The following is a 9,368-nucleotide window of genomic DNA, read 5'->3' as shown; positions in this document are numbered from 1 at the left end:
GCGCGGGGCGGGGCGGAAGGCGGCGCGGCGCCATCTTGCGCGGCGTTAACCGCTTGTATGCCCGTCACCCGACGCTCGGCCCGCCTCATCACAGAGCCTTCCTGCGTCCCGCAGGGCCCTCGCGCTTACTGTGGTTTTGTAGCTATGGTGACATGCAAATAAAGGTGTTTGTCTGAGGGAACGGAGCTGGCGGGTCCGCTGTTGTTGGCCTGAGGAGCGTGTGCGTAAAGGTCGCACGGGGTCTGGAGCAGGAGTTCAGAGCAAGTGCAAGTAGCGCTATTAATCTGCTCCGCACCACACAAATAAGGCCGTGGTTAGAAAAGGATTGTGAGAGGTGAATTATTAACTGTAATGCCAACGGGATTTCAATGACATGCGGTACTCATCTGAGGTTAGCACTCCACTGTCTCTGTGCAGCTGAACGTTGCTGCTGTCCAGGAGCCAAGCTGTGTGACTTGCCTGCACACCCGCAGGCCACCAGTGCTCCAGATGGCCGCTAAGGCCAACACACCCAGCCTGCCCCCCAGCCACCCCTGAAGCTTGCAGCTTGGTCTTGCTGAGGATGGAAACGTGTTCAGTTAGTTGCAGTGTGCTACTGCTGGCCATATTCATGAAAAGTGATTGCTCCAGTCTCAGTTTGCAGTTCTTAGAAGAAAACATATGAAGAGCTGCTCAAGCAAATGACAGAGTACTTGTGTGAAGGCAGAGTTCACATGAGCACAAGGTCAAAATACCTGGCCTGAATCTCAAGTACAAGATCTCCTTCACATTCACTTCTCCTGTTCTTATCATGCTTTCAGAGGCCAGATTTGTTCAGCTTAATATTTAGCTACTTACCCTGCCAAAACAAAGAATGCTTTATTCTTGCTTTGTAAGACCACAGTGTATGTAGTTTTCCCCTATAACTCTGAGTTAATTGAAGAGAGGGTTGTCTCAGAACATTTAGGCCTTGGATAGTCTAGAAGTACCCATTTCCACTGCCATTAGTGGTTCTGAATGCCCCACATCAGGTAGGATTAATCCAGGTCTTCAAGTTTTTCAGACAAAGGAGTGCTTTTTACAGAGACTTAAAATATGTAATAGTATTAGAGATCTAACAGTGATAGCTACAATACCACAGTTTTGGCTTTTTTCTGCCTTCTTTTCTGTGTGGGTTTAAAAAGCAGTTGAAAAGTAGGATGCAGAACAGAAACCACTACAAAATACCTGATAACTTTCTCTCAGCAGGAAAAATGCTGCAGTGCATGCAAAGTGGCGTGACACCCTGAGAGGCTGCTTCTGTCCTTCCAATTGTGCATAATGGCTATATCCGTCTGTGAGATGCCTCTCACAGTCTTTAAGGACAACAAATTGTAACAACCTTGTTATCAATTGTATCCAAATGAAGACGTGTGCAGCATCAAGCATCATCTAACAACCAGCTGTGTCTTCTTCCTTTAGGCCCATTGAGAAGCTATGAAATGAATTATCTGCATTAGTTGTGACAGCACGTACATTTCATATATCTTGGGCTGACCTGAGATAACCTTGCATAGTTTACAATTTCTTCCAGTTTTCCATGTAAAATAGTTTGGCTGAAGTCATGGTAATAGTATGACTGCAGTACTTTTCAGCTAAGAATTCGCTTTTGTTTTTGACACCTCGAAACTGTATTGAGCAGATAGTCTCAAGATAATAAGCACCGAGTCCTTGCATTTGTTTTCCCAGAGTTTTACATGCAGTTTGTAACCCATCACTGGCCAGAATTTTGATGTGCTCAATTGCATGTGCAAAGGTGTATGTGTGTCGGCTATTACACGTGGCATTTTTGCAAGTTGGCCACTTCAAGAAGGTCATTCAACAGCAGCAAGATCCAGTCTCGAGGTCTTTGAACTAACAAATTCAGAGGGGAAAAGTTGTTTAGTAAAAAAATGAAGTGGTGTTGGTACAGGAAGTAGTGGCTTTGCTGTGAGGAGTTATCTGCGGCCATCTGTTGTTTGGGCACTTCAAGTTGTGTTTTGTTGCTTTCCATAGCTTATCTGCTAAGAGACATACTTCTGAGTGACTCTGCAAAGGGTCAGAATCCACTTTGCAGTTTCATAACCATTCACAAATCTTTTTCCCAAATCAGTTTTTCTTGGAACAAGACACTATCCTGTATATATTCCCATAGATGGAGTTCTTTTTTTCAAAGAGTGACAGTTTGCAGGGGAGGTGGTTTCAAACCAATGACTCGCCCCAAGGAGAAAATACAGCTTCATTCATGTAACAGTTGAAACCATTTGGATACTCATAGAGTGCATACAGACTGGGAAGAAAGAACTGCTTGCACTGTATTAGAAAAAATGAGTACTGCTGATTTTTGAAGCTTGTGATGGTCACCTCTTTTTTTTTTTCACTTTAGATTGCTCATATGTATTCTGGAATAACAATTATCTACATACAATGTACCTGATACATAAGCATAATGGAAGGAATATTGCTGATATGATATCAGGAGATTTCTTCTGACACTTAGAAGTTTTAAAACTTTTATAATGTGTCCAGTTCAGTTTTAGTTTCTGAGTACTGATTGCTGTTAGTTGCTCATTGCAATTATGCTGTCTCCTGGTGAAGATAGTGTAATTAGCATTTTTATACGTATTAAAATCTTCCTTTAGCTGCACTGGATTCTTTTTTGTCCAAAAGACTCAACAAAGTGTTGCGAAGATGACTCAGATGATGGGTAACCTTTCTTTGCAGTGCTTTTTGCTGGCAGTCGTCTTTCCAGAGCTTGGCATCTGTCATTTACCCCTACAAAGTCAGATATCCCTTATTAACATGGATAGTTAATCAGTGAAATGTGCTAAAAAGAGATTAAAGAGATTAAATAAGAGTTTATTTTAGAGAGCAATACAAACGTCACAAAAACATGTCAACAAAGTGGTAAGTAATAAGAGAAGTAAATTATTGACTTAGCTTGAGAAATGTGAAAGAAGTCTTGAGGAAAGGATGGAAACTCAGTGTATTGTACTCAACAGAGGTAAGTAAAACTGGAGAATACCTAAGTTAGCAGTAAAGTATTATCAAGTGTGAAAATGGTGATAATAGTAATGCAACACACGTAACTATACAAAAACATCTGGTAACTGTCTTTCATTGTTACAGCCTTCAGTGTGATTTTCGAACATTTTTCATTTTAAAAAATGGCATCACCGGGTGCACCTTCTGTGAGGAGGCAAGTCAAGAAAACTCATGAACCCAAAGTCCAATAATGATATTTTTTCCACAAGAAAATATTTTCAGACCTTTTCATAACATAAGCAAAATGTATTAGATTTCTGACTTGTAGTTAATCGATCCTCTTAGTATGGGTGCATATTCATTCTTCTACAAAAGGCAATGCATCTCTTAGCAACAACCAATATTAACAAACTTTGTTCTAAATCTTTCCAAATCACAGCTGTCATATATTTGCAAGGTACAAAAGTATTGGTTGGAAATGTGATCTAATTCTATCTCAGTTGGTTCTGTTTCATATCTGAAGTTAAAAATATCTGTTTACGCCCACAAGAGAAGAATCTTGCAGAGATTCTCTCCTCCATTTTATGTTCAACATCTAAGCAGTACAAGAATTTTTCTGTGGGATAATCTTCATATGTGAAAAACAATCTGTGTAAGAAATAAAAGCCTATAAATACGATCTAGCACTGAACATTTTTCACTTACGTATTTTATTTTCTTATCTCACTATAAAATTTACACTTGACCGTATTTTTTTTCTGAGTTGTATTCTCAGCAAAGATTAGGTTTACTCTTAGGTAAGCTAAGGACATTCCTAAGTTTCAGCATGTCCTTGAATAATGCAAGTACAAATTGCGTTATGCAATACAACGATACCTGAAAGTCAGGTTTGACTTCTCGCTGGTACATTTCCATTATTTGTTTGCTGCAGATATGCTATTGTATAGCAAAGGAGGTGTTCCATAGTCAAAATCAATGGTACTTTTCAGTAACGGCATAATTTTCCATTCCTGCTATCTTTCTAATATTTAGAAGAAATCATTCTTTTGAGATACTTCTATGTAGCATTTGTCTCAAAACCCCAGTTCAGAAATTCAAAGAGTGGAGTGCAGAGGTACAGAAAATTAGTTTAGGATCACAGTTTAAAAAAAAAACAACAACATACATTATTTTATCATAATATAGTTTTTGTCATCACTTTTGTTCAGACTTACACAAGCTCCCTAGTTTAATATTTCTATAGCTCTTTCCCTGTATGATATCTCAAGTATTCTTTTCAAGGCAATACCTTTCTGTGACTCTCAGGATCAGTCTGTTCTTGCCTGTGATCTGATTTCTTCGTGTAGATTTCTTTTGGGTTTGTGTCTTGAGCAAAACCCCACAACTGCCTTATAGAATCATGGAATTGTTTGAGTTGGAAGGAAGGGCATCTACTCCAACTCCCCTGCAATGAGCAGAAAGATTTACAGCTCTATCAGTTTGCTCAGAGCCTGGAATCTCTCCAGGGATGGGGCATCCACTACCTTTCTGGGCAACCTGTTCTACTGCTTCGCTACCCTTATAAAAAGACCTTAGAGAAGAGGCAGCAGATGGTCTTTTCAACCCAAACATAACTGACCTGCACGATATATGGGGCATTTCCCCTCAAGGTTCACACACTTGGAAGCAAATAACAGAGAGATTCCTGAATCTCTTAGATTTCAAGTTATTTTGTCCCAATCTTCATTCTGAAGTGATGGAAGAAACATCTATCTCATCTTTGTTTGTTGTTCCATATAAGTAGTTATACTGCATAGCATTTGAAGATGTAAAGGTGTTTTTAAATCTTATAGAAGTGAAGCTACTTTTGACTCCAACCTCAGCTACTGCCTTAGGAGATCTAAACTAGAGTTGAGGTGCGAGGGGAATAGGTGGGTGTGAATCAGTAGACAAAATGCAGATGGAAAGAAAAAAAAAGGCTATGAGGGTTTCAAAAATCATTAAATGAGAAGAGAATGGCATTGGTCTCAGCTCTAAAACACAAGTTTCATGTACCTAAAAATGAAATTCTCAATATGAGACAATGTCTTATTGTTTGCTTGTTTATCTCAGGTTTCATAAAGAAAGTTAATTGTCAATACTGGTTTCCTAATGTAGGAGTTTATGTCTACCATTTCTTCTTATTTTTTTCAGGTCCAAGGAGCAGAGATGAAAACCAAAACTCAGAATGGTCTGAGTTATGTGCCTTGACTTAAAAAATGAGTTCTCAGTCATGCCAAACCCAAAGAGAGATGGAAATCCATGTTATAGGTGTCTTTAGTAATCAGAGTTGCTGTAAACAGTGCTATTGATTTTGAATAATTTGAAGACTGAAAGAAAAAGTTTTTTTGTTTAATTGAATCAGTGGTGCTGTAATACGTACAGATTATCTATTCCAACGTGAACAAAACTGCGAAGGTAAAAAAGCTTATTCAGAACTGCTTTTCACACAGGCAGATAATGTTTTAATACATATAAACACATATATTTACATATATGGCAACAGAATACTGAAATCAGAATCAAGTTCAGGATCTAAGTGTTGTTTTAACACTTAGCCAGTCTCATTCAGGCAAGTGTTCAGTGCTACGCTTTTGAATAATTGTCTTCCCTTGAGACTGGTATTTGTTTTAGTTATCACTTTAGTTATTAACTCCTCCAATTCAGTTTTCAAATGTGACAGCAGTGTTTGGATCAAGTTCAACTCTGAATTCATTCCAGTAATGCCAGCATAGTTTGTATGATCTTTTCTATATTTGTGTGCAGTCATGGGTTTTTGATGTATTCATAAACCATTATATCTGTATCTATATCTAGCAATATGTGAAATATTGTCTATCAGTATTAGAGTCACGGCATTGAGGGAATGATTTCTTCTGTCACTCATTTTCTCCAAGACCTTCTGTGATAGCACAGTGACATAAGATTACACTGTCAATTGGAACTCAAAATTTTCTGTCCCTTTTTTTTTTTCAAGTTTTTTTTTTTTTCTTTTAAAGTAGGCAATTTTAATTTGGCAAGCTCTGTACAAATCCAATCACTACTTGAAACTACAGGAGTACTGCTCTACCTTGATGAGTAACAAGATGCACTGGAATGTGTTTGGGATTGCTCTTTCAGCCCTGGCAGATTATAAAGGTAGGCACTCATACTGAAAATGATTGAAACTCCTGCAAAGTAGCCCTACCTGCCCTACCTTTGCATCAACAAGCAGAACATTAACTAAACGTGTTTTTCCCTTCCATTTTAAGATTATTATTGTTGTGAGATTTTTTAATTTACAAAAAATGATATGCACCAAACCTGGTTTAATAGTTGACCGAGCACAGAGAAGGACATGATGAGTAAAACCTGAAAATCGGTCTGTCATCCACTTAGATCACACTGAGGATATCAGTGCATAGGCCTTGGTGAAACCATAAACTGGTTAAAGAATCCAAAATTTTAATCTAACCAAAAAGAAATACATTCATTTTGGAAAATCTTATGAAAGCACATTTTCAATCACAAGCAGCTGACTAAGAAAATGTCCTTGTAAATTATGTCTCTTAACACTATTACATTTAAAGTACTGTCAGCATTTCTGTTACAGGGATTTACTGTGAAGTGCTAGATTAACTTCTTACTCAACCATAAGAATATGAATTTCTTTATAGTCTTTTTACAGTCTAATGGCTTGCTTTGGCCTAGAAAACATGCACAGGTGTATACTCATATTCATATGTTTGTTTAGAGTACCTAAACACTGAAATGCTTTTTCTCATACTCAGGTGCCTATACATTGTACAGAGATGTTTAGAAGCAGAAACCCACCCTACACAAGCAATCACCCAACTGATGTGCACAAAGATGACTCCCATGCATACAGATATTTTTGTGGGCATTAGTCAGCTGCTTAGTTATGATAACTTGATACAAACTCTGGCTCTGGAGTTATTTTAGTGATCAGGATGCACTATTTTCGTTCTGTTATATATCCCTTTAATATAATTGCTGACAGAACCTTTAACACAGCATTGCTAACAGATCATTTATGATCATTATGATCTGCTAGCAGATCATTTGTTCTTTCAACCCAGGAATAAATGCTTGGTACATCAATTTTAATAATTGCAGTCCTGCCCAGTCAGGACGACCCCTTTCCAAATGACTGGCAATACCCAGAAGTTATATGACTCATTCCCTCCTTTGTATATCCCCAGCTGGCACATTCAGTTCTCTCTTAGTACTCCTATATTTCACAATTCATAGCAGTTGCTCTCCCATTTCCGTAAGTGAAATTATTAAAAACAAAACTTGAGAATTAATACTTTAAATAAAAACACAATGTTTAAGTTTTGCCCCTTGGACGAACACAGAGCTGTTGTCTTAACTGCATGCTGCACACTTCACTTTGTGGCAATATACTTTAGCCCTCGTACTAATATTTCACAGTTCCAGTAAGAGAGTTAAATTATGTCCTTACTTCTAGAGCACGATATACATTTACTTTGGAAATCATGATGTGTACAAGCAAGAGTAGATATTGTTTAATTAAAACTTGAGAATTAGCAAGAAAGGAGAATAATGTTCACAGAACAAGTGTGTCCTTTGGTTAACTCTCTCCTAGTCACAACATGTTCCTGACTTCTTCTGCTGTGAGTTAAGATTGCTTAAGGTGCCAATTCACCTTTCATTTCTATAGTGTATTTCAATGGAAGATCTTGTTGTCACCTTCTTAGCTGTGTTTGGTTCATGTCCTCAGTAGACACGTTTTAAAAACTTTGCCTGAATAGTTGCCTTGACCCTTCAGACCTCTAGGCTGTCCTGTATGAGCTGGTATACACCCCATTGAATGAGCCACAGGATCAGCCACATCATGATCCTGAAGGGACAGCCAGGAGTTCTATGTTTAACTCTGGAAAATACTGAAGTCACGGGAGAGAGTTACACACTACCATTTGTTTGCAGTGACCATTCTATCACTGTGATGCCAGAAGCCTCCTGCCTTTTGAAGTTATGAAATAGACTGATCCTGCACCACAGTAGTTATGTGCAACAAAGCATGATTTCTATAAACCTTCAAGGAAGTAATTGAGCAAATAATTCAGCTCTGAGAAAGTGAGAGCAATGGCAAATCTTATTGGGTTAGAGGCAATTGTAGATGACAGGCTGTTTTACAATGAAGTCACTTGTATTCAGAATTTTTGATCCTGGCTGATGAGTGTAATTTTAGCCACACAGGCTTAAATATTTTAATTTAAATTCAGAAGTGGCTTGACCACTGCATTTTTCTTGTGGAAATGGATTTCCAGGTTGGGAACAACTCTAGCTCTTAGGCAGTTTTCCCATTTACTAAGTATAGGTATTCATTTTAATTTGCATAAAGAACATGGATATGTAAGTCTCCAATTACTTTAAAAGCAATATTTCAACAGATACAGTGAAGTAATTAGTTTAATGAGGAAATATCATTACACAGTGGAAAGTTTTGTTTGCCAAGGATCAGTTTGTTGATGTTTGAATCCAACTAGAAATGAAATGCACAGAACAAAAAATAATTTGTTTTAGCAAAAGCCACCTCATCTGTTTGGAATAAATGGAAAGTATATCTGCTTCTCAACCAGAGGACTAAGTAAGGAGTTTTTCTGCATTGGAAGACTTACGAATGATCATTTAAAATATGAAGAGAGTAGGAAAGTTAATTGTGCAAACATGGGGAGTCAACAAGCTCCTTTTGTGGAAAGTAGAATAATTATTTCCAGAATACATTTTTCCTATATATAAAATGAGAATACTTATTACTTATGACATCTTTTCAGAATTGTGAAGCCTAATTCAGAAACATCTGTTAATATCTCTGAAATTCTAAAACAGGGCAGCAAATATCGTAACTTTTATATCTGGATTTCATTTGCTTGATTGTTAACCGTTGTTGATGCACTGTCATATAAATTCATCATATCTCCCATACAAATAAAGCAAAAGATATTGCTCAAAGAATTTTCCTGTCTATGCTGGAGATTACAGCAGTAATAAATCAAGTTATAACAATGAAAAATAAGTAGATAGAAAAGCAGTAAGGAATATAGCTGTGAGAGTTACCAAAAAATTTCTGTTATGTACGTATTTTATTAGTCCACCCAAGTAGCCAAAAGGGCAAGGTGCCTTTTACCAGGAAGAAGGCATTCTTCATCAGTATACAAAATGAATGTGAATGTTGCTGATACAACAGGCAAACGTAGGATTACCTTTAATGTTCACAACACAATGATTTTCAGTTCTTGAAAATTACATTCTTGAAGATTATATAATCATTTTACCAACAAAAGCTTGGATTTAAAATATATGACAAAAAATGAAAATTATATTTTTTATTTTACTTTGCA

This window comes from Meleagris gallopavo, chromosome 4, assembly GCF_000146605.3.
Source record: "Meleagris gallopavo isolate NT-WF06-2002-E0010 breed Aviagen turkey brand Nicholas breeding stock chromosome 4, Turkey_5.1, whole genome shotgun sequence".
Lineage (NCBI taxonomy): Eukaryota > Metazoa > Chordata > Aves > Galliformes > Phasianidae > Meleagris > Meleagris gallopavo.
This window is presented reverse-complemented; position numbering follows the sequence as displayed.